Raw genomic sequence first — 25465 nt, 5'->3', positions numbered from 1 at the left:
ATTTCCCACTATAGTTATTAAAATAACAAACTTTGCCCGCCATTGCAGTATTAATATGCAAATTAGCTTTAATTAAGTGCAAATTTGAGTGCCACATTCGTCAGGCCATGTTTATTATTATTTTTTCTAACACACACTCATTTATTTCATTCATGACATTTTTTTAAAGCAGTTTTGTTGCGTCAAATGCATTAATAGTGCACAGTGGCGCCGCCTGGCGGTCATCAGCTGCGGTCGCAGTCGAGACAGACTTTTAATTTCATTTTGTGGCAAACGTTTGATTAATGGTTAAGAGTTATGCTCAACCCCTCACTTATCGCTGACTCTTTTTTCATCTCGTTTTCTTTCGTTCTTCTACGAAAATGCTATTAATTTTCATAAGTAAATGAAAATTGATGTGCGTACACCGGCTCAGCAATACTTTATGCTATATATAAAGTATGTATGTATATACTATATATAAAATGAGAGCGAAGCAAAAGAGAAATAAGTAAAGTTTGTGGACGCCTGTGGAGTAAAGTGCACTTGGCAAAAGTTGAATTTGTATGGCTCCTTCAACATAATATTATATGAAGCAGCAGCAGCTGCTGCTGTTGTTGGTTCAGGACTTTTACCAAACTGTTGAAAACACCTGAATTGTGGATTTCTGTGCAGCTTTTAATTGAAATGTGCCAACCAGATTTATCCAGAGAGTAAAATGCTAATATTTGCACTAGTTTATTAAATAAAAGCATTAAAGAAAGATTTTTGAGACAGATTTATTTGCATTTAGCAAATAATTTTCATTTTTAAATTGTGGATAATAACGAGCAAACTAATCTTCTAATGATTCAACGGAAATTGTACAAGAAAAAATGCAACGCACAACATGTTGCATGCTTGCGTGCACATCAAACATGTATGAGATCAAACAGCGTTTCATCCATGGCGTCCAGCGTCGTTGTCCCCCCCCTCCCCACACATCAGACCAAAACACGCCATTGTGTCCAATGCCAATCAAACATGTGCACGAACTTGACTTTCAATGTAAAGCGAACAAGGCGAAAGCGATGCTGACGTCGACGTCGCTGTTGACGTCGCGGCGTCGCGGCGTCGACTTTGCCGCTAGCTGTGATCGGCGACAACGTCGCGGTTGCAGCAATAACCTTGACCCGGTTCTTGAAATTGCAATGGCAACAGCAGCGGCAGCAGCAGCGGCAGCAGCAGCGGCTGCAGTTGTCACTTGTGCAACATTTTAAGAGAGGCTGCCAAACAGGTTTTCGGCTGCCGGCGTCGCTCAGCTGGATACGAGTAAAGAGAGAGAAGAAGAAGATGAAGAGAGCGCGCACAGATCGAAGCTTGTTTCGGGCTGCGCATGCGCAAAATTACATATGAAATACAATTCAATTGCCGACTCGCTCGCACCTGCTGCACAAGACTTGGCACTCGCAATTGGACTTGGACTTGGTTCGCTTTGGTGAATTGGCAATTAGCACAGCACAGCGCAGCGCTGTCGTTGTCGTTGTCATTTTTTATGCTCATATTTACATTGCACGCACACGCATTATTAACTATTTTATTATTGATGTCTTAATGTGGCAACAGCGATGGTCAACTGGCGACACACACACACACACTGACACACACATGGCATTGAACGTGGCTTGTTTGGCAAAACGGCGACCGCGAGAGAAGGAGAGAGAGATAGAGACTTGAGACTTGGTTGGCTGACGTCAACTTGTATACCATATATACTCGTATTGGCCGACGTTGCCTGGAGAAGGTCGAGGTTAATTAAGTTGTCTTTGGCCGTGCATGGCGACCTTGTTTGCCATCATGTCTCTGTGTCTCTGTCTCGGTCTCAGTCGCTGCAACTTGCTGCAATCTTGACATTTTGGCTTCCCTTACACTCTCTCTCTCTCTGTGTCTGTCTGGCTTAATGCATTATTAATTGTTGCAAATTAATGCAAACTCTCTCGCTCGCAAGTTAATTGCTTTAAAATTTTATTAAAATTCAATTAGGTTTGCGGGTGCTGCCTGTTTGCCTATTTGCCTCCTGCCTTCGTGCTTTTCTTTCCTGCCTATCATCTCCCAGCAGGCGAAAGGTTTTCAACTGGGGCAGCTGCCTGCGGTTGGTTGACTGTGCAACGGGGCATGCTATTTGGTTAAGTTGAAATGCCAGCACATTCGGATTCATTTCTCTCTCTCTCTGTGGATGTGGAGTCCTCGTTTTGCACTCCACACTCAATTCCCCAGTTGTCACGTCGCGTAGTAGCATATTTCGTATTAAATTTGCTGCTAGCAAACGTGAGTCTGTTTTTATTTGTTGCTGTTGCTGTTGCTGGTTGCACGAATGACAGCTTTGCAATTTAGTTGCAAATTGGCAGTGAGTGCAGTTGAAAGCGACTGCCAACAGTCGACAAGTTTGCCACAAGGTACTTTTGCCATTGCCCCCCAAAATGAATGGAATCAATGTGCAACGTTGTGTCTTCTTTTGGGGTGCATTGAAAGAGGCAACAAGGCTGCTTTTCAGTGGGCAGACATGTGGCATCGAAACTAATGATCTAGCAAAAATGGCAAGTCAATTTCAGAAGGGTAAATAGATAGCTTTATTGATAAGGGAATAGCTTAAGCTATCTGAATTTGCAGAATTGAAAGAAAATACTTTTTAAAGAAATACTTTTGCAAGGGCAAAAACACATAGGGATCTTAGTTGCTTGACAATCTGGTATATTTTGTACTCTATGGTATATTTTGAATGTAACACTACATAAATATACCAAAATTCAGTATTCGTCAGAATTTTTAGTATTTTTGCGGTATATTTATTTAGTATATTTGTAAAAATAGTATTGTATGAATACATACAAGTGGCGTTTGGCATAATTTTAGTATTTATATTTTATTATATTTATTTAGTATATTTTTAAAATATTATCTACATACATACATACAATAATGTACAATTACCTTTGGCATAATTTTAGTATTTTTGTGGTATATTTATTTAGTATATTTTTAAAATAGTATTGTATGCATACATACAATTACCTTTGGCATAATTTTAGTATTTTTGTGGTATATTTATTTAGTATATTTTAAAATAAATATGTATATAAATCAATATTTTGCTTTTATTCTTTCTTGTTTAATCCTATTTATTAAAAATCTTTAAAAGTGAGTTTAAATTCAATTTTTGACAATAGTTTTCTTACACTTTAACTCGAATACCACCTCAAATTAATCATATTTAATGCAATTAATAGTTTCATTGATAACCAATTCACTTAAGAGCACAAAATACGTTTACTCAGTTAAATATTAAAGCGTTTCTTTGCAACAAATTTGCAAAGAGTTTCCACTTTGACCCCGCTTCGCACGCCTAGCGCAATATTTTCCCCGAAAAGCGAGAGAGAGAGAGCGACAGCAGAAATCGCCACAAAAGTATGCCACAAAATGGGCAACAAGTGCGAAGACCGCAAAGAATAAGCATCAAAAGGGCAACGAGTGCTTTACATAATAATAAAAAACAAAACCCAAAGAGAAAACGATGAAAATACTGAGCTCAGCTGCTGCTATTTGCTTAATTAAATGCGCAAAGCGTGGGCGTGGCGGGGCTCCCCCCCCAAAAAAAAAGAAAAAGACAACGAAACTCGCAAAAAAAAATAAAGAAAAGAAAGGAAAATTCAACGGTCAGATAGCGTGCGCTTAAAATAATCAAGCGAAAAATAAGAAGAAATGTTAATAAAAAGAGGGGGAGTGGAGATAAGGAGATGAATGAACAAATGGAAAGGCGAAAAGTTGTTGCTTGTATTTGATTTCGAGGCATTTATAAGAAAAGCAGAAGGATAACAAGCAGCAACAGCAACAGCAACAACAACAGAGAAAGGAAAGGCAAACAGAAGCCACACAACGAGCGAATTCGCTCTGCTTCTCTGTTCGAGTAAAGAAATCAAGAAATAATAAAACGCAAAACTTGCACCATTACCAGCAACAGCAACAACAACAAAAGCAGCAACAACAACAACAAGATGAACAGGTAACAACATCAGCATTTGCAGGTAAATCATTAGGGGCCGTCGACTAAGCTGTAATTAATGAGCAACTGGAACATCGTCAAGCCGACGCCAAGCAAATTAACTTGAACTGCTCCGAGTCGAGGGTTTCTCTGAGGAGAAGCGGGAGGGGAGGGAGCAGGGCATAAAGGGGGCTGCCAAGGGGTAACATCGAGGTGCGCTGTTTGGGGTCGTCTCTCGGCAAAAGGTTCGCACAACTTGTGCTCTGCTGCGAGTTCAAGTGCAATTAAAGTAACGTCAAAATTTTGCTTGTAATCATCTCATCTTATTCCTCGATCTTTTCCTTTCATAAAATATAAAAACAGCTGCCATAAGAAGGGGAGCCGTGAAGGACGCTCGGCAAAGCGTGTTGCTTTAATTAGGTAAACTACAAAATATTGAAATAAAGTAAGGGAATTGCTTTTGATCGATTGCGGTTACTATTAAACTTGATATTCCTTGCTATATACCATTCGATACCTTTTAAGGTACATTCTGAAACTATGCAGAAATTAAAAACATGGAATTTACATTTTTAATTAAAAACACAAACTATGCAGATTTATTATTTTATTACAAATATTCGATATCTTTAAGAAAGTTGAGTGAAGTAGTTTATTGGCTTCAATAAATGTAAATGTTTTAGAGCCTTAAAAGTCGTTTTTGATAAGTAAATGTGGAGACTATTCAGACAACTTTTACATATATTTAAGAAAATCGAGTGTAAGCTTTTGCTTACCTTCATTTGGCATTCATTGGCTGCATGTAATTTATATTAAACAATTAACTTAAAGCCTTTGACATGGCTATTAAGAACTTAACTTCATTTACATAAAAATGTCTTTATAAATATGAACTTGAAGAATTTAGAATGAAAAATTATCTGAATCTATTTATTCCAAAGATTTATATCACTAACATAGTCATGTCTTTTACGAACTTAATTTAGCATTTATTAACTGCATTTAATTTATTCTAAAGCAAAATATTAAAGTATTTGACTTGTTGAATAAATGCTAAATGTTTTCAAAGCTCGATTGCTTTAAGAAAATTGAGTAAACTTAATACTTTATTTTTTCTTAGTTCGCATTTCGCATTCATTGGCTGCATTTAATTTACTTTACAACAGAAAAATCTTAAAGCGTTTGACAAGGCTATTGATAGCATGTTTATTAACTGCAAACGACACCGGCTGCCAACTTTTGTTTGCCACTTTAATGTGCCATTGACAGCAGCAGCTCTTGGGGTCATATTGTTCTATGGCCTGGCAAATGGGAATCTCTTCTCGTTGTTGTTGTTGTTGTTGTTGCGGTGGCAAAAGTTTAGGCGAGTTAATTATTAAGTAGATACACGAATTTATTGCAGACTCTCTGCCACAGGACGAAGCGCCACTTTTGTGTGTGTGCTTTGAGGTGTAAACGTGCGGATTAAGTGTCTATGTCTGTCAGGCAGAGAAAGCAAAAGAATGAGAGCGAAAGAGAGCGAGACAGTTGTATAGAGATAGAGATGGATATCAATGAAAGGAGGTTGAAATTTACGCTTCGCTTGATATTTGGCCAAAACAAAACTTGGCTAATTTTGTTGCTAGTTGTTGTTTTGAATTCGACGCTCCTCCAAGTCATCTCCCTCAGGTGAGCATTGAAAAATTGATGAGATTTTCGTTGTGGCTGGGAAGTAAGTTTTCGTGTGCAACCTCTGCCACGCCACTTGAGCTCTTTAAAGCCATCTCGAAATGTGGAAAATGCGAGGAAACGAGTTTTGGGAGAGAATGAATGAAAACCGCAAGCGGATATAAAATGTTATTTGCGTTGCAGCAGCAGCAGCAGCAAGTTTAGAGGAAAGACTTTGATGCCATAAAAAAAGAAACGCAAAAAAGACAAGCCAGATGAAAAACAGATAAAAAGACAAACAGCACAGGCGAAAGAACTTTTGCCGAGTAGAAAGAAACACATAAAAAAAAGTGCTCGAAGAAGTGCATTCATATTCATGCAAGAAGGAAGAAAGAAGCAGCAACAAAAAGAAGAAAAAAAAAAAGGTAGCCGGACATGAATCTATAACGAATCTGAAAGCCATATTGATTGTGTGTATGTGTGTGTGTGGCATGCGGCATGCGGCATGTGGCAAGGGAATGGCTATAAAGTATGCAATAAGAGTTGGGAAAAGCGTTGCACAGGAAATCAAACTTCAGTTTGATTGACTTTGCAGCTGGACATACTGAACAGGACATGCAGCAGAGCACAGGATACGTAAGCCGATTTGTGGCACTCACACACACACAGACACACACAGACAGAGACATAACGAAATGTCGCCGCCATTTGCGTTTTTAATTGAATTTCCTGGTTGAATCGCATTCTCTTTGTCGTTGACTGAATGGTGTTTTTATTGTTGCTGTTGTTGTCTCTGGCAAACCAATGAAAAGGAGGCAATTTGAGCGGCAGTCAACTGAGGGCAAGCATAGAATGAGTAAAACAACAGCAACACACACAAACACACACACACTTAGACTGAGGCACATGCTACACACAGGCAAAGGCAAATGAATATCAATGAACTGTCATAAAACAGGACTCAACATATGTGCGAGGCAGCAGATGAGTTCATGAAGCATTTGTGGGCAGAACAATGAGAGAGGGAGGGAGAGAGAGAGTTGTGAAAGGCGTGGGCGTGGGTGTTGGTAAGCTGGAGGCGTATAGACAAGAGGCGACGACGTCACTGCCACTGACAGTGGCTGACACGTAGGCAAACATTTAAGCGCCCAACAACAAAAACAATGGCCATAGTTCACACTTGGAACAAAGCAATACACACACACTCACACACACACAGTGATAGGTATTTATCTATATATATATATACTATATATGTATGTATGTTAAACCCTTGTTTGAGTTTTGGGGTCACTTTTCACTGTCAATGACATGTGATTTCAACTAATGACAGTTTAGGGGCGTTCTCTCTGCTCTCGCTCTTTCTCTCTCTCTATCTCTCTCTCTCGCATCGAGATCAACAATAATAACACAAACAACAACTCGAACATGAACTCGAACAACTCAAGAGCACACTTTAAGCCCTTTTGGCACAGCCAAACTTGAAATTTAATGAAATTTCCATGTAGACGACAAGTTTTTATGCATATATCTGTACAACATGACGTATGATTAATTTAAGCATTTCCTTGTCTGTTTAACTTTATCAAGTTCACACACACACACTCTGTTATTTACTTTGGCATGAAAAATCTTTTGAGCTCTTTGCACATATGAAATTTTTCGTTATTTTTCTCACTTGGAAAATTGTTATTTGAGTTGTTTGGCAGTCGCCACAGCCACAGCAACAGCCACAGCAACAACCACCAAACACACACGCTCAACACCACTTGAGCTTATTGTGGTGTCAATATGTATTTTTGATTAGCTATTTAAGAGTCGGGTTCGTCTCCTTCCCTTTCCCTTTTCCTTTCTCTCTCTTGCTCTGTCTGTTTGTCAGTTTGGGTAACAATTTGTAAGCTCGTTTTGTTTTGGAGGGAAAGAAGAAGGAAAAGGAAAAATCGCGTCTTTTGGCTGCCACACAAAAAGTTTAAATTGTCTGTGCACATTTACTTTTAATGAGTTTTCGCTTGTTCATTCCAAAATGTTTATTAAGCTCAACTTACCAATAGATAAACTGTGTCTGTCATTGGCCCTGAACATGTCAGCTGAAATGAGAAAGTAAAAGCTAGATCAATATGATGTATATGATATGAATTTTTTTCAATGGTTAAAGTAGTAGCGATATAAATGCGAAGTTTGGCTCTTAAATTTTGGTTATAACTATGATCAAGTGTGCCAAAGTTTTGTTTAACTCAAGTGTATTGCAAAAACGGCTGCTGCAGTGACGCGTTATTTGATTAGGTTGACAATATGGTATATTTTGAACGTAATAGTATATTGATATATCAAATACAACATTTATTATGGTATATTGTGAGCGTAATAGTATATAAATATACCAAATATAACACTTGGTATATTTTTATTATTATTTTTCGGTTTATTATACCTAATAGTATATCGATATATCAAATATAACACCTTTTATATGTCAGTATTTTTTGATATATTAATTTGTTATATTTTAATAATAATACTGCACTGTTTTGCTTTTATTAAAAATGGGTATCGGGTATCTCACAGTCGAGGACACTTCACGAGAGCTTTCTTACATGTTGTTTAATAATACATCTATTTAAGATAATTGTCTTAATTTAGTATTTTTTTATCTACATTATTTACAAGATTTCATTTTATATTCAGAATATTTTCTGTGTGCGCTGAAGTCTTGCTAGTTTATGCCCAATTCTCAATACAAACAACTAAATTGGTAAGTAACATTCCGCTTATTTAAATTATTTCTGCTTATAAGTACAACTTCAATTGTATACAAAATCGTGGCAAATGTAGATAGAGTATTTAGGTGCTGCATCAAATTTAGCCTCGATCTGCAGCGCAATTTCGATAATCAAACGAGTGTCAAATCAAAGCAAATTGACAAGCACTTAATGCCAATGCCACATCTGTGTGCTGCACGGTGTGTTTTGTATGATGTCCTGTTTCCACTCTCTCTCTCTCTCTCTATCAATCGCCTGCTCATTGCTGCATTAAGCACTTTACAGCTGACATTCACAAACACACACACACACTCTCATATAACATACTATCAGAGACAGTTATTGCACAGGCGGCTGTAATGTCGAATCACTTTGACCCCAAAAAAAAAAAGAAACCCCAGCAGCGCATTCAGCGCATTGATTGATTGATGAATGTGTGAGCGGATAGAGCAGCATTGAGTTGTCTATCAAACACACAAATACTAGCACAGACAATAGCGCATTATCTATGAGTTGTCATCGCTTTGCATAGCATACTTTTCAGCGCTGGGTGGACAAGCTGAAATTTGTTAAGTACGATTCGCTTTTTTGGCCAACCAACTAATTGGCAGTCGCTGGCAATTTGCATGCGACAAGACAATAAGCCAAGTCGGCCAACATAATAATCGTAATAATGCTGAGCAGAGGCAGAGGCCATAAAAAGCCATCAGCCATCAGGCAACGTCAGAGTTGCATATGCGCAGAGTCTCCAAAAACACAATTGACAATGCGGCAAACAAAAGCGGAACTGGTTTGGGGTGAAAGGAATTTGGCTAAAACCAGATAGAACGGCAGCAAGTCAAGGCGGCCTCAAGTGCCGCCTTTTGTCTCAGCTGTCTGGGCTGTCTTTCTCCCTCTCCCTTTCCCTCTCCCATGCTGATGCTGTCCCTTTCGGTTAACGATAATGGTTGTGTCTTGGCAAACAATTGGCTTTTGTTGTTGCGTCGCCGCAGGATGCACACAGAACTCCCCCGCACTGTGGCCTAATTAGCAAAAGGGCACAAACTGTTAAATTTGTGTGGGTGTGTGTGTCTGCAATGCTACAAATGTATTCAGTATTCAGTATATTCAGTATATATATGCGCGAGTATTTACATAATGCGAGTCGACTTGAATTTATCACGTATACGACGCAGCTTACGATGAAGATTGCCACAAGAAACGACCGCAAACGATAACTAAAAATGTAATTTTGGCATTAAATGCGCGCTTGGCGCACATAAAATAACCTTGATTAGAAAACTCAAATGCGCGCTCTGCCAAAATAACACACACATACACAAAAAGAAGGAGGCGGAAACAGCTTCGCCACGTGGCCACATATATCAGACGACCTAAGCTTAAAACGACTTTGCCCTGTGCTATATATCAGTGTACACCTGTGCCAAAAAGGTGGCCACGAGCCCCGAGAATGTGCGACCCCAGCCTAAGACTAGCAAGGATGCCAGGATGCGAGGCTGCGAGGACGTTGCCAGCCAACAGCATCCCTCATGATGTGAGTTGGCATGACTCATTCGGATGGCCTTAAAGCTGAGCACAGAATAGCACAAAATAAAACAAAATAGCACAAAGAAAATGAAGAGAAGATTACGCGATTGCATGACGTGAAATACTATAGGCGAAATTTATCGCAAAAATTAATTAAAAATTAAAATGACGCCCCGATTTATGACTATTCGATGAGGTGGAAATTGTTTGGCTAATTTATGCGCCAAATCTTTTACGAATTTCCGCACACACACTTCAATAACATATTTCTGCAAGATTTTCTTACGAACAATTTCCATGGGGCATTCAACAAGCTCTGAACTCCTTTTAGAAATTCCTCAGCATTAACTATGGCATAGTTTGGGGTAAAAGTTGTAAACTTTGTTGATAAAAATAGTTTTCGTTTTTTTTTTTTATCTTTTAGCAGTAAGCTCTATTGAATTCAGAGTATTTCTAGCTAAAAATGCCGACAGTATTCAAAGAAGGAAAAAAAAACATTGTAAAAAGTTGTACGTTTGGCGTCTTTTACAACTTGAAGCAAACAAGAATATAAAAAAAAGGAAAACAGCGTGTTGGCCCTTCGGCTGCTTGCACAACAAGGCAAAACAGTGTGCGTTGTGTGGATGTGTGTGTGTGTGTATCAATTATGTGCCGGTGTCTGTGTGTGTGTGTGTGTGTCGTTTAGTTTTTATGCGAGAGGACAAGGCCAAAGGGCCAGGCGAAAGGCGAATGGCGAGGCTCAGGCAAATTCCCGCAGACATCGGACTAATCAACGAAATTGCTGCAGCCTTTTAGGCGCACACGTTCAACATATGGCGGCCATAACCTTAACCTGCTCTTCTTTATTTCTTGTTTGCTGCTGCTGCTTGTTGTTCGACACTTTGTTTTGTATGTGGATGATTGATGAGATTGGCAGCATATGGAAAGCGTTTTACCCAATTCCCTTGTTATGCTTACGCCCAATAATAGGAAAAAATCTGCAAGCAAAAAAATAAAAAGGAAACTCAACGCAAAGTTGAAGCAACTACAACAGCAACGAAATATGCAAAAAGGAACAATTGGCAAACAAAAGTTCAGTCGTGCAGCAACGATGAACTATGCAGCAGCTGCAACGAAAACTACGAAAATAAAGTGGCATATTTATAGAAATTGTGCGCAAATAGTGTTAAGCAAGTGCAGCCGATGCAGTGGAAAGTTACAAGTGCCACAGACAGGAAACAAGAGACTGGATAATCAACTGAAGCTGACGAGCAATATGAAAATGCGCTTGCCAGGCTAAAGTAGTTTATTCCTAGAGAATTGAATACGTTGTTAACAAAATCCTCAAAGCGTATGCTGAATTAGATTTATACACTTTAAATATCTACCATTATTTGCCAAATTACAGACTACATTTTAGCACTTTTTTTTATCATTTAATTGAACTAAACTATTCTCTTAATATCGACTAAAAGAAAGAAGAACAAAAAAGCATAGAATAGAGAAAACAAATTGATTCATTTCAAGATTTAATGATGAGCAATTAGAAGAAGCTTCAGATTGGAAAGAGCTGCTAAAAATTCCTGAAGAAAAAAGTCTGTAATAATTTCAATTACTGATATAATTTATAATTTAAAGATTACTTTTAAATTAATTATATAATTTGATTCTACTAAAAAGCCTTTCAATGGATATTGTCTATAACAGTTAAAACTTAAAGCATTTAATATGGAAAATAAATTGAATCAATTTATAATTTAATAAAGAGTAATCAGCAGGTGAAGCAGTTATAAATCACTTACAAAACCTGTATTAATGAATAGAAAGTAAATATGCTGGCTGCTTTAACAATAGAATTGTATTGTATTGCAAATCTTGCCGTGTGTTCTCTTCGTAAAATAACCGATTGTATAGAACATTTAGCCTTTTGTAAGAAAAGTTCAAATTATAGTTTAGCATCGTTAACAACTCGCTGAAGCTGATGGCTGACAAATGATTGTGTTTAGCTGTTGCTCTTTGAAGTGACTCGTGAACAATATGCATGAATATAAGTACGAATACGAGTACTCGTACAAGTATTCGGGACACTTGAAGAGCCACTTCGCAGTGACAAATAACAGGCAAAGAATTAGACGAGTATCATATTATAATCAAGCCACCACAGAACGCAGCTTGAGAAATATTCCCTTGTGTTGTCATTAGAAGGGCGTGCTTGACAACAGCCATTGTACGAGTGTATTCACATGAGTGTGAGTATGAGTATGAGTATGAGTACTCATGTACAGTGTTCACAATATGTTGTGGGTGTCTCTGGGTGTAAGTATAAGTATAAGTATAAGTGCCAGCCATAGTCCTATATTCAAAACACGCAACACTTGTCATCAGCAGGCGCCGGCAATCATTCACACACCAACACACTCACACACACATACGTACACTAACACATGCTTACAGTGAGACACGCATAAACAATAAACAGCTGCCTGCGAGTGTTCGAGAGTTGTTTGGTTGCTTTTGCCTTTTGGGTTTTTGTTTGCCGCCATCATTAAACTGTCGCCATGCAGCGTCACTCAATTGTTGAGCCTGCATGCCCTGTAGGTAGCGCTGCTAAAGGGTGTGATAAGCTTGTGGAAGTAGAGAGTAAAATGAAAGTCTGGTATATTTGATATTCTATGGTATATTTTAAATGTAATAATGTATATTTTCTACTCTACGGTATATTTTGAATACAAATGATTTTTCGATATAATTTAGTATTTTTTCAACTTGCACAAAAAAAGAGTAAAACTAAAATCTGGTATATAATTAATGTAATAATTTTTTGGTATATTTTAGTATTTTCCAAATTTAACAAGACAGAATAAAAGTAAAATCTGGCTTATATATGGAATGTAATATGTTTTCGGTTTATTTTTAGTATTTTTACAGCATATTATTTTGGTATATTTTGAAAATAATACTATTTTAATACTATTGAAAATAGGTAGTCTGTATTTTTGTTTATTTAAATATATTTTCATTGTTTTTAATAGGTATCTCTTAGTCACGCACTCCCCATGCAACAGTTTTTTCTCATTTGTCTCCGTTTTTTTTTGCGTTGTTTTGAAGCCATTCATTTGCGATAGGATTTGAGTTTAAGTTGCCTACTTTGCTAGCATTTTGGCACGTATCCTTGTCGAGCTTTATGTGCTGCCTGCCTTCCCCCCAGCCCCCTCTTCTGACACATTACTTTCAGCCACACACCCCAAGGGAGAGAACGGAGCCTTGTGCCTTGTACTTTGTGCGTTTTGCAGTTGCTGCTTATTCACGCTTTCACACCTGCAAAATGACTTTGATGACAGTTTAAGCCCGCTCGCAAATTGATCTGGGGTAATAGCCTGTGGCCTGGCCTAGAGCACACACACACACTCCCATACACATACATATTATACTCTTGAATGTGCGTGTGTGTGTGAGGTGCACTTGACTTAATTGAATCATTGATTGAAATGCCTTTATTTATTTTATTTTGGGGTAGCTGGTCGTAAAATGGGCAATAAATTTGAAAAATTCGCATGAAATGAATAACATTTAAATAAAATGAAATTTGATATTTTAAAGCTACACAATTGAGTTAGTTTGAATAGCATTTAGTTGGAATTTTTGTTGCATTTGGTTTAACTAATCTCGAGTAAATAAACAGTCAAAAACTAAGAGCAGAATGAGGTGGATTTGGGTGTGAAGCAGTATTCGCAACATTCATCAATTATCAAGTGAAAAGAGCACAGAGAATAGAACGCAAAAGCAATAAATCTAAACAAGGCCTCGAGGGAGTTGGCAGATCTACAAGCTGGCTTTCCAAATAGGACAAGATACGAGCCGAATAGCGAGAGCACGATACAGATACAGATACAAAGAGAGAGCGAGGGCAGATTAAATTATGTGAATGTGTGTGGGCATAAAAGATTCATTCGCATTCACATTTCTGTTGCATAACCAAGTGAATGGACAATGTATGTTGCGCTCGGATTCGGTCTAGGATAACTACGATAGCTGACACATAGATAGATACATAGATAGATGGATAGTTGGATAGCAAGAGGCAAGAGATGCTCAGATACTTCCATGAGAGAAATCGCTGCACACCAACTTGAGCACGTGAGTTGTGATAGTGACTTTTTTGCCACGCCCAGGCTTATAAAAATCTGTGGTGTGAAAAGTGGGCGTGTGTGGAGGGGGTGTGGCCGCTACATTTGTATGTGTGTGTGGCGTAAGAAAACACAAAAATTTAAGGCAAAACAAAGTGGCAACAAAGTTTGCACAGTGTACACTTTTCTTGCGCTACTTTTGCACTTTTAGTTTGACAACGCAGCAGCATGCAAGCGGTATCTATGTGTGTGTGTGGGTGTGGATGTGTGTGGCAGAGACAAAGGCAACATTGAGGCAGAGACAGAGACAGAGGCGAAAAGCTGCGACGGCGGAAAAGTCATTGATTGCACAAGCTAAATGGAAACAAGGCAGAAGGAGACGCTGCTAGAGAGGATTCTGCCAACAAATTTGTGGGCAGAGCGGAAGAAGGCGACTTAGTGTGGGCGTGGCAGAGTGTGGGGGATAAGGGATTCAAACTGAAAGGCGTTCAGCTGGCAAACATAAGTCGCACACTCAAATCAATGGCATTGACAGTCGTCGGCTGGCATTGTGTGTCCCGAATGAATGCTGCCACGATGCCAGGGCAAAAGAAAGCCGTAAGGGAAAAGAAAGGAGGAGAAACAGTAGCAAAAGCAGATGCAGATGGAGATGGAGGAAGCGAAGCTAAAGCTGGGAAGGGCCAACATGGCAATTGTATTCATTTGACTTGGCAACCAATTGTTGCAAGTGCCAATTGTTGTAATGGAAATTCGCAGCAGCAGCAGGCGTCATCAAATAAGATGACAAAAGCTGAAAGAGATAGAGCAAGAGAGAGAGAGAGAGAGGGAAAGAGCACTACATGAAAGCTTAAATGGACCAATTTCAATTGCAAATATTCAATTAGAAATCAAACTTAAAGATTTCCTTTTTGCTGCTGCTGTCAGCTTGAAATAATTCAATATTTATGTATGGAGCACGATATGTGAGGAAACAAATGGAATTAAATGCGATTTACTAAATGAAGGAAATTGCCAGAGTTTTAAATTCACAACAGCTTGAAATTATGTGACTTTAAGGATATCTATTGCAAAGTGAAAAGGTGAAGAGACTTATCTTCGTTGAGATTCAAAAATGTAATAAATATTTATAGTCAAGATATTGCTTCAAATATGTTGCTTTGATTTAACATATTATGTATTTATACTGAGTTATTTCTGTATTGATATTTTATACATAAATTGTAGTAAATTTTTGCAATTGAATGTAGAACATTTTGCAACCTTCTTAGCCAGTTCTTGCTGTATTGTGATTGTAGTTTATTGACAACTGTGCAAATATTCATTTGCTTGTTGCTAAAACAATATTCCAATGGCAAAACTTGTGTGCACACATCCATCTATCTCAATTGAGAAATCAATTGCAATGCCAATGTTTGCTTTAGGCAGTATTCACTGTATTTGTTGTATTAGCTGCTGCACTATAATACATCTTCAATTTGTGTACACATTCCATTTGTTTTCTTATTGCTTTCAACTCTGTATGTGTGTGTGTGTGTGTTTGTGTAAACGGAAAGCAACAAAATGGGGGGGGGGAACAACAACAAAATTGTGACTAATAGAGAAGAAAACGTGCAGCGGCCGTCGCGACGTTTGCTCAGATAAAAGCAACAACAACAATAACAAATAAAAACGAAAATTAAATAAATACATAAATAAATGCGAGAGTAAAGTGAACGAAAAGAAAAATAAAATAAAAACGAACTCAGCGAAGAAATTGTGTTGCGATTGCGATTGCAAGTGCAAGGAATGCGAGGGGAGGAGAGGGGAGTTAATTCAGGAAGCGGGGTGCGGAGTGCTGTGGTGCAGTGTTACAGCCGCTGAAGACGTGACAGCGTAAATGGCGGTCAAAACTGTTCCGAGAGTGCCTTATTTGTGTTTGCAATAATTGCCAGCGATTGTGTGTGTGTGTGTGCTTGTGTGTGCAACAAATTTTCAAGGATTGCAATTACAACAAAACCACAATGCGAGTCAAGCAAATAAGCAAGCAAAAAAAAAGCTGCCAGACAACAGCAGCAGCAACAACAAGAAAGATAAAAACTACCTTGGCCCAGAATTGAGGCGCATAAATACAACGCACCTATAAACATTGCCTGCCTATGCGTCTGTGTGTGTCTGTGTGGGTGTGTCCATCTGCAGTTGTGTGTGTGTGTGTGTGTTCATGTATTGGCAGCAGATATCGAGCGCATTGAGCGCACTGCAACAACAACAACAACAACAGCAACAACGACTGCAGCAATAACAAGCAACAATAAATGACGACAACGTTGCTGTCGCTGCCGCTGCTGGCGTCGCCGTCGACGTTGCCGTTGCTGCCCATGAAGAAAAAGTGGGGAATAGGAGAGAGAGAGAGAGAAAAGTGCCTTCAATGCTTAAGTCGTTTGTCGCCAAAGCTGCACACTGATGCCAAAGCAATTTGCATGCAAAATAATTTAAAACTTTTATAAGAAAACCAACAAAATGTTACTAAATAATAAAAGTTCTTAAATAAAAAACGTGTATATCAAATATAAGATAATATTACTAAATAAAACAAATACACAAATATAAAAAAAATCTGACTTGAAAAGTAAAAAAGTAGAAGTATAATCTTGTTTAAAGATTTTCTCGATTTTAAAAATAATATCTTGAAAAAAGATTTATATGTTGATTAAATCTTAAATCAAGATTTATATACTAAATTTGATAATGATTTTAAGATTAAAATCTTACTTGAAAAGAAGATTGCAAATCTTGGTTTAAGAACTTTTCGATTTTAAATAAATATTTTGAAATAAGATCCTAAGTCAAGATTTAATGTTTAATTGGCATTTTTAGATATAATTTTAAATTGAAATCTTCAAGAATGTTTTCTTTACATTGAAAATGTTGACTTAAGATGTTTTTGATTTAAAAAAAAAACAACAGCAACTTTTAAAAAAGAAATACAAAAATTTTGCGAAAAATATAAAATATTTAAGAAATAAACAAGTTTAAGACATTAACATTGATAAATCACAGTAAAACAAAATTATAGATTCATAAGAATCGCAGCTTTTAAGCCAAAATTCTCTTTTAGCGTCAGTTAGCACCTAAAAAGAATAATAACTGCAGCGCAGTTTAGTCAAGCAGATTGAGACTTGAGAGTGACGTGTATTCTCTGAATACTTTAAATATACATATATACTATATAAAAATCATTGTTCCATATATGGCGTGTAGCCTATTTCATAATTTTGCATAATTTCGAACAAGTCACATACGTTTTTCATCGAATTTGAAATTAATCACTTAGAATGTACAGTATAGAAATTTATAATTGCAGCCCCTACACTTCTTCTTTTTTGTTGTTCTTTGTTCAAGAATAGTGGAATTTTTTAGTGACTTAGTCATTGAAATGTGTCTTTCCAGAATAAACACGCAGTTGTCACAGAAATGACCAAGGCTAATTAAATGCGCTGCATTAAAGAAAATATTTGTAGTATGAGAAAAAAGTGTCTTCTATTTTATGGTATAAAAATTTCCTTATAACATTGCAATTCATGTGAGTTCTTTGCTCTTTGTTACAGCTAATCAAAAGAGTCTCTGTGCTGTAATTGTAAGCTGTCAGGTGATTTGCAGTGCACACTTTTGAAATTGGAGAATTTTCGTGTTGTGATTTGCTCGCTGGGATTTTATTTGGTTCCCCGATTCGCACGTCCCACTGCAGTGTGCAGAATGTCAGGCAGGCAGTTAGTCAGTCAGTCAGTGTTGACTGCAAGCGGCACTAAATGAGGCAAACACAATGTGCACAAAGTGCACAACCCAAGACGTGACCAAGTCGCAGACGTCGTTTAACGGAGCGTATGCGCAATATGCTCACAATTGGTCACCAGCCAGTCAACTAGCAAGCAGTGTTCATATCTTTGCGTCGTCCAAGACGTGTTCGATGACTCAAGAAACGATGAAAAAAGTGACGGACAAAAGAGTGACTGACTGACGGTGTGTTCGTTGTTCGTTGTTATTTCTTGCTTATCAGTGCCAAAGTTTGTCCATGCCAAGGCAGAGTAAACATGACCATAACTGAGTGCCATCCGCTGGATGTAACTGAAACTGAAACTGGCAACAACCTGGCAACAAAACTGACACTGGCATCCATGAGCGCCAAACACGATAAGCAGGCAGCCAGGCAGCCAGGCAGCTAGGCAGCAATGTGGGCCAGGCCAAAAGCAAAGGGAATTGATCGTTGAACACGTTTTTCAATTCCGAGACACAGCAAAAAAGACAATGAAAACGAACAAAATTTTTGCTGAAATGTGTTGCGGTATCTTTGATACTCATATTCACACTCATACTCACACTCACACACTCATATGCTTATTACATATTCTTGGCCGCCTTTTGCTGTACACAAAGTGGAGCAGCGCAAGAACTGAACTGAAAATGAATACAATTAAAATTATTTATTAGTGCGCTGGCTCGAGGATGCCAGCTTCAAGTACAGAGGAGGCTGCAAAATTGGCCTCAACAGTAGCCAAAAAGAATGAAAACAAATTCGAAAGATGGCAACAGCAACAGCAAAAGCAACAGCAAAAGCAAAACCAACAACAGGCGGCATATTTGGCCATGCCTTTTTGGCCAGTTGCCAGCTACTTTTGTTGGTGGCTGCTTCCCAACAACAACAACAACAAAAGAGAGTTGTTGTTGCCATCTCCTCAACCTCGGCCAAGTTGGCTTTGGACTAAAGCTTATTTATGTGCGTTGGCTGCAAAATATGGCGCACAATTTTTGTGTTGTTTGCTTATTTACTGCAGTCTCTGCCCATAAAGAGGCGGCGCGGCGGCAACTTAATTGGGTGGGTGGCAAGCCAAACCAAACCGAAATGCAATACAATATTTTTGTGTGCTGCATATTTCTGATAATTATATTTCGTTATGCTAATAAGCAAAAGACGCAAAGGAAGCGATCGAATGGCGTGAAGTACTAAGCTAAATAAAATTGGCAAATGCACTGAAAATATTTGTTGAGCTAGTTAAAAGATTTTTCAAATTCCTTGTAATCATAAAAATGTATTGACTTTGACACCTCTGAATATATCACGCAAATGTTAAAGCGTTATCAATTAACAGCGACAAGCGCTGCTAATAACAGCTGCCAAACACAAGGCTTAACATGGCATGTTAAAGTTAACAGTTGACATTGCTTATCATGTTAGTGCGCTGTTAAATCAATGACAAGACAAGCAAACTTGTTGAAGCAGTGAAAAGTGAAGATCGAAAGATATTTAATAACTGTGTTTGCACATGATAAAAGTCTCTGTTGTTTAATTAACCTAGATTAGAATAGAGGGCAAGCAGCAGCAGCAGCAACTGAATTTTGCCTTCCCTGCAGGCAATTTCAGAATCATTTTGCTTATCAACAATGTTGAGCCAAAAAAAAAAAGTAAAATAAATAAAAATTTGTTTCAACATTGTGCTGAACGCAATGATAAAGCATGTCATTGAACTCAACAGTGCATTCGGCTTATCAGCAACCTGTTTGAAGGGGATTCTAAATTGCCAAAAATAAGAGAGCACACACAAATTTGTTGTTGTTAGTTGATGTGATAAGAGAGAGAGAGAGAAGCGTGGGAAACTGCAACAAAGGTATTCGAACTTGCCACACTCACGAGTCGAATGTGAATAAACTCGTGAATGCTGCCTTTTGCCATAATTTACTTTGATGTATTACCCGCATCGGGATCTGTCTGAGAGGCTGAGTAAGAGAATCCCCCCCAGATTGGATAATTAAATGCGCTCCAAGCGCATTTTGCCTCTTCCGAAATTAATTAAGGAATTGTCACATCAATCAGTCGCCCACTTGGCGGTGACGTTACTTCTTCACATTTGCACATTTTTTTTGTTTTCTGCTGAAGCTTTTGTCGTTTTTGTTGAATTTCTTCGTTCAAGAATTTTAAATAAACAAATAAAATGCAGAAAATAGATTTACGAGTGTCGCAAATTTATGACAGATGTAAAAATTGTCAGCGCTTTTTATGGCCAACAGCATTACTGACGCTTGACTGAAGTCTGAAGAACAAACGGAACGAACAAGTCAACTGACTGAATGTCGGAATGACTGACCACCAGCTGGCCATATCCATAGCCCTGACTGACTGCCACTCAGCTTTTTGAGTTCTACATTGTTATAAACCACCTCAAGACCATTCTCCTCTGCTCTCCGTCAAGTCCGTAAAGTTTAAAACACTTGCGTTGATAATGAGAAAAGTTCTTTTTTTTTTATTCTTCGTTGTACAATTCTTTTCATTATTTGTGTTGTTTTCTTTGTGTTGTGCGAGGGGCTGCAGCTCAGCTCAACGGACGACAAGACAAAAGTCTTGGTTCCACTGCTCTGATGATGACGATGATTACGATGATCCTTGGGCTTGTAATGAGATATGCCAAAGCACTTTTGCTAAGCAGCATTTTACGAGAGTACGAATACGAATTCTATACTATATATACAAGTATATACATATGTCTGCATATATATCTAAAATGTATTTTGTAGCTTTCTTTGTTGCCCACAACACACACAGGTGTGTCCCACTCTCCTTTTTCTTTTTGTGTTCTTATTGTTGTGTATTTTATTCTTTTCCTTGGAAAAGGCGATTCACAACTAGAGACGCGCTGTCTGCTGTCTCGCATTACAGACAACTTCGAAATACGTTTCGAGTTGTATTTAAAATTAAATTTGTTTAAAAATAAAATTTGCAAAAATTCTAAAATTCAGCAATTTAAAATACTGATTTCTATGTAAAAATTCTAAAATAAATTTCAGTATTTTAAAATACTGATTTCTATATAAAAATTCTAAAATAAATTTGAGTATTTTAAAATACTGATTTGCACATAACAATTCTAAAATAAATTTCAGTATTTTAAAATACTGCTTTCTTTATAAAAATTCTAAAATAAATTTCAGTATTTTAAAATACTACTTGTTATATAAAAATACTAAACATTTCAGTATTTTAAAATACTGCTTTCTTTATAAAAATTCTAAAATAAATTTCACTGTTTTAAAATACTGATTTATATATTAAAATTCTAAAATAATTTTCAGTATTTTAAAATACTGCTTTCTATATAAATTTCAGTATTTGAAAATACTGGTTTCCATATAGAATGTGAAAAATAAACAATTTCCTCATATACTCCACTATCTTTATCATCCACTGCAGCGCACCTTCTGCGTATACGTAATAACGTATACTTAATTTGGCAAATAGTGTTATTAAGTACTTTCGCAAACACACTTTACAAGCAGCAGCACAAAAATAACAACGCACTCAAGTTGTAAATTTACGAACCTTTTGCACAAGTTATTCCCAAGGGCCCCAAAAATCGACGAACGTATCCAAAAATTATTCCGAAAATGCAGCGCACATGAGAAACTTTTGTATGTTTTTTTTTGGTCTACGCAAAGAATTGAAGAACTTCACACTCTTGACTGCAAAAACGTATATAAGTGTGTATCTATGTGAGTTTTTGCAAGTGTTTTGGTGTATGTAAGTATCCAAGAGATGCGCGAAAAAAGGGAAAACAAAACAACACCAAAAGAACCCAAAAATAGCGACGACAAAAATGCGGCAGAAAATTGCAGCAAAATTAATAATAGTTCTTTTGTTTATGTTTCAACTTGAAGTGTACTCGTGTGTGTGCGTGTGTCTGTGTGTGACATTTAAGTTTGTGTTAGTGTTGTGAATATTTAGACATTTCCTTTCAGTTTGTATGTTTGTTTGTTTTTGTATTTACGCAAAACAATTTGCATATTACAATACACTTCACTTTGGCACATTGATCAATAATAATATTATTCGTATTTTGGCGTAAATTATTATTGTTATTTTTACTTTTGTCGACGCACAATAAAGTCTGTAAAAAATGTAGCAAACAAAAAGAAAATGTTTTGCTACTTTTTATTTTTAGCGTCGGCCAATGAAACGAAAATTTTTTCACTCACATGTGGAAAATGCCGCTGCACGCACTTTTATTTTATTTTATTTCTGAGGTTTTTTTTTTTTATTTCCAATTTGTTGCAAGCGTTGCTGGTGTTGCAGTTGCAGTAGTTGCTGGTGATGATGTTGCCGCAGTTGTTGTTGTTGTTGTTGTTGTTGTTGTTGTTGCTGTTGTTGCTTGTCACTTTCGAGTTTTTACCCTTTGCGTTTTTTGTGGGTATTTTTATATATTTGTGGTAGAGAGAAGGAAAAACTCGACGCGTGTTTCGTTATTATTTTTGTATTTTGTATTTTGTATTTAGTATGTTGGTGTTATTTTGTTTTGGTCCGTTTTATTTTTAGCGTTAGATTCTCTGCGGTCAGCGATTTAAAAATAACAACAGCAGCTCCGCATGGATTGCACTTTACTTGGACATGGATTTTAAAGCTGCTGTGCGATGATTGAATCTTGCAAAAACTCGCGCCACTTTAATTAAATTAAAATTATTTTATTTGTTGTATTTTGTTGCAACTTGCACTTGGTATTTCAAAATTTATTTATTTATTTTTTTTTTTGTAATTTTTGTGGACACAACACATGTGGCTTTTAGCTCGAATTTGTTGTTTTGTTTTATCAGCGTTCACACTTTATTTATATTTATTTGATTAAATTTTTGTATCAGTTGCAATTTGCATTTGAGAACTGAGAAATGAGTTTTGAGTTGTAGTTGCAGTTGTTGGAAGTTACAGTTCAATATTGCGATGTCTTGAACTCAACCAAAAAACGGCGTCTGCGTTGGTGAGTTGTTGTTGTTGTTGTAGTTGCTGTTATATTATTTTGGTGTTTTTTGGTCTTTGTCCAATTTACCGCTCCGGCGTTCTACTCACTTCGATGAGCATCTTGTAACTATTTTCAAAAAGCGCACGAACGCAGCTGCAGAGCGACGACGGCGCTGCGGAGCGCACAAAAATCAAACCAGCAGCAGCAGCAGCGGCCAGACAAACGAAACCGAAACCGAAACAGAAAACAGAGACCGAGACCGAGACCACCACAATAACAACAACAAACAGCAGCAGCAGCAGCAGCCAGCGACAACGCCAACTCAAGAACAACACACAACAACAGCAATGCCGCCAGCCGCAGCAGCAGCAGCAGAAGCAACAGCAGTCGCAGTCGCAGTCGTCGTCATGCGAGTTGAGAGCAACCACCAAGAGAGCCAACACATCGAACGAGAGAGAGAGCGAGAGAGAACCCGTACAATTCAAAGTTTAAGAGAGTGCTTGTGCTTTTGTAAACGCAGGCCACAAGAAAGAAACACAAAAATAATAAAAACAACAACACGAAGCGTAGCATCCGCGTGCTGCGTTGTTGGGCTACTGAAGAACTGAAGCACTGGCCAGCGAGCCAGCCAGCCAGCCGAACCGACCAGCAGCAGTAACAGCAGCAGCAGCCGAAGCCGAAGTCGCGACGACTCGATGCCATCAACTGTAATACGATTCGTGTACGAACCGATGACCGACGAAGCTTCGTGCGCGGGCGAAGAGCGCCACGATTACTTAAGCAGTGACTAACTAAACTGCTAACAGTGTGTGTGCTGCGGAGCGCACGAGCCAAACACAGCAGCGCATGGTTAAGCCCAAGCCAAGCCCCATATAACGAGCACACTCAGTCTGTCTGAGTGTCTCAGCTCTGTTGCTGTTGATTTGGTCTGTCTGTTATGCATTAACAGCGCACTGTATTGCATTTGGTCCATATGTCGGGTTAGACGTGATTTTAATGCCACATTTAATTAGCTGGAATGGTCTTTGATAATATAGTACTTTGTAATAGCTTAACATTATTTGATGGGGTCAAGAAACAAAAAAAAAAAAGAAAAAAAAAACAACAAAAATACAAGTAGCAAACAAAATGGCCGCAAGCGAATTTTGCTCATTAAAGTCATCTCAGTAGCAGCAACAACAACAATAACAACTACAACAACAGATGCTGAAGCATTTACAATGATGAAGCCTGCGACAGCCAACAATGCAAACTTAAGTACAATAAGCGCTTATTAAATGTGCTGAATGCGAATAAACTTTTAGCTAAATAGAAAATGGCGACAGCAAGGACGAGAAACAATGAACGTAAAATTTCGCGCTGCGGAAGCCAACGTCGAGCGCTGCTTCGCCAATGCCACTTGGGAGCCGTCAGTCACCCACAAATAGTGGAAGCTGCGCTGCCCCACGCCTCCACACAATCTGTTGCCCCCTTTGGCAGGCCCATCAAAGATTTTGCATGGCGTGGCAGAAACAAAGCGAGCGCAAAATAAGAGAGAAAGGGTGAGAGAGAGAGGGGGAGGGAGAGCAAAGTAGTTGTATTTTGGGCCAAGCTGATTGGGTTTTTCCCGCTAGTAAACTGTCTGTAAGTTTTCCCCCAAAAGTTATGAATTGTTCAAGCGCAAAGGGGATAAAAGTCTACTAACACATTTTTCGGGGGCAAATGTTGAAATTGTAAAATGAGAAATTAAGTTCTAATGCATAAATCAGTTGTCTCTCACTCTTTGTGGTGTCAACTTCCCTCTGTCGCCTCGACCTGACTCACTTGTCATATTGATTAATGAGCTTTGGGCAACTGCACATTGCTTGGCACTTAGCACGTGCTGCCAGGAGACCAAAACTCCAAAACTCCATCGCCATCGCCGTCGCCATCGCCATCGATGTGGCCATCGTCGCCGACAGGTACCAAGGACACCAACAACCACAAAACAGACGCCTGCCTGATGTGGCCACAAAAGTTATTTATGGGCGCCTCAGTATGCAATTTGTTGTGGTCAACAAATCGGCATACAAATCGCGACCAGAGAGTCCAAGACCATACCAGAGAGATCATTAGAGAACCAGAATGAGATGGAATGAGATCCGCAACACATAACAAACACAAACAAGAGGAATGGCAGCGACTTCTACTCACCTAAGTTGTTTGATTAGTCACGTCCAAGGAATGTCAAAAAGAGGATGCTCCTTCTGCTCGACAAGCACCCCAAAAGGTGAGGTCCAGCCAGCCTCAGTCGCAGTGGAGCAAAAAGAAAAAAAAACAAGCCACAGCACAAAAAAATGTGCCCCTTCAAATGCGCTAAAAGCGGCCAAGAAATCAGCTTAAGCCAAATGGCGTTAATCCATGAATTATTGCCTAAAAGCATGCCAAAGCGCATTAAGTTTTTGACTTTGGTTCTTTTTGGCCACAGCACACCACGCAAAGCAGGTAAACAGACGGACAGATAGACAGACAGACGGACAGACAGACGGACGGACAGCAACAGTGTCAGATGGCGACAGACAGCCGCAGGACAACACGGACAACAATCACAATAACAACAGGTAGTACAAGCATTAAAGATATATAAACAAACAACACACTTTTGATACTCTTTAAAAAGCTTTAGAAGTATTCTAGAAATATTCAAAAAATACAATA

At 38.2% G+C, this 25465-nt stretch overlaps 1 protein-coding gene across 7 annotated transcripts in view; it reads right to left on the bottom strand.

Annotated features, from left to right (window-relative positions):
* Positions 1–23375, bottom strand: part of LOC133834895 (uncharacterized) — a 51082-nt gene extending 27707 nt beyond the window's left edge. For 2 of the 7 annotated variants that reach the window (XM_062264664.1, XM_062264666.1), the window contains exons 1-2: positions 22035–23374; positions 7690–7731 (exon numbers count right to left, since the gene is read on the bottom strand). The gene's annotated coding sequence lies outside the window, so the exon portion shown is untranslated. Of the gene's footprint in view, positions 1–7689; positions 7732–21381; positions 21952–22034 lie in introns of those variants that run through there. The other 5 variants (XM_062264667.1, XM_062264670.1, XM_062264669.1 and 2 more) reach the window with 4 other exon arrangements.
* Between the last annotated feature and the right edge of the window lie 2090 nt (positions 23376–25465).

The sequence above is a fragment of the Drosophila sulfurigaster genome, chromosome 2L (assembly GCF_023558435.1).
Source record: "Drosophila sulfurigaster albostrigata strain 15112-1811.04 chromosome 2L, ASM2355843v2, whole genome shotgun sequence".
NCBI classification, from domain to species: Eukaryota; Metazoa; Arthropoda; class Insecta; order Diptera; family Drosophilidae; genus Drosophila; species Drosophila sulfurigaster.
This window is presented reverse-complemented; position numbering and strand designations above follow the sequence as displayed.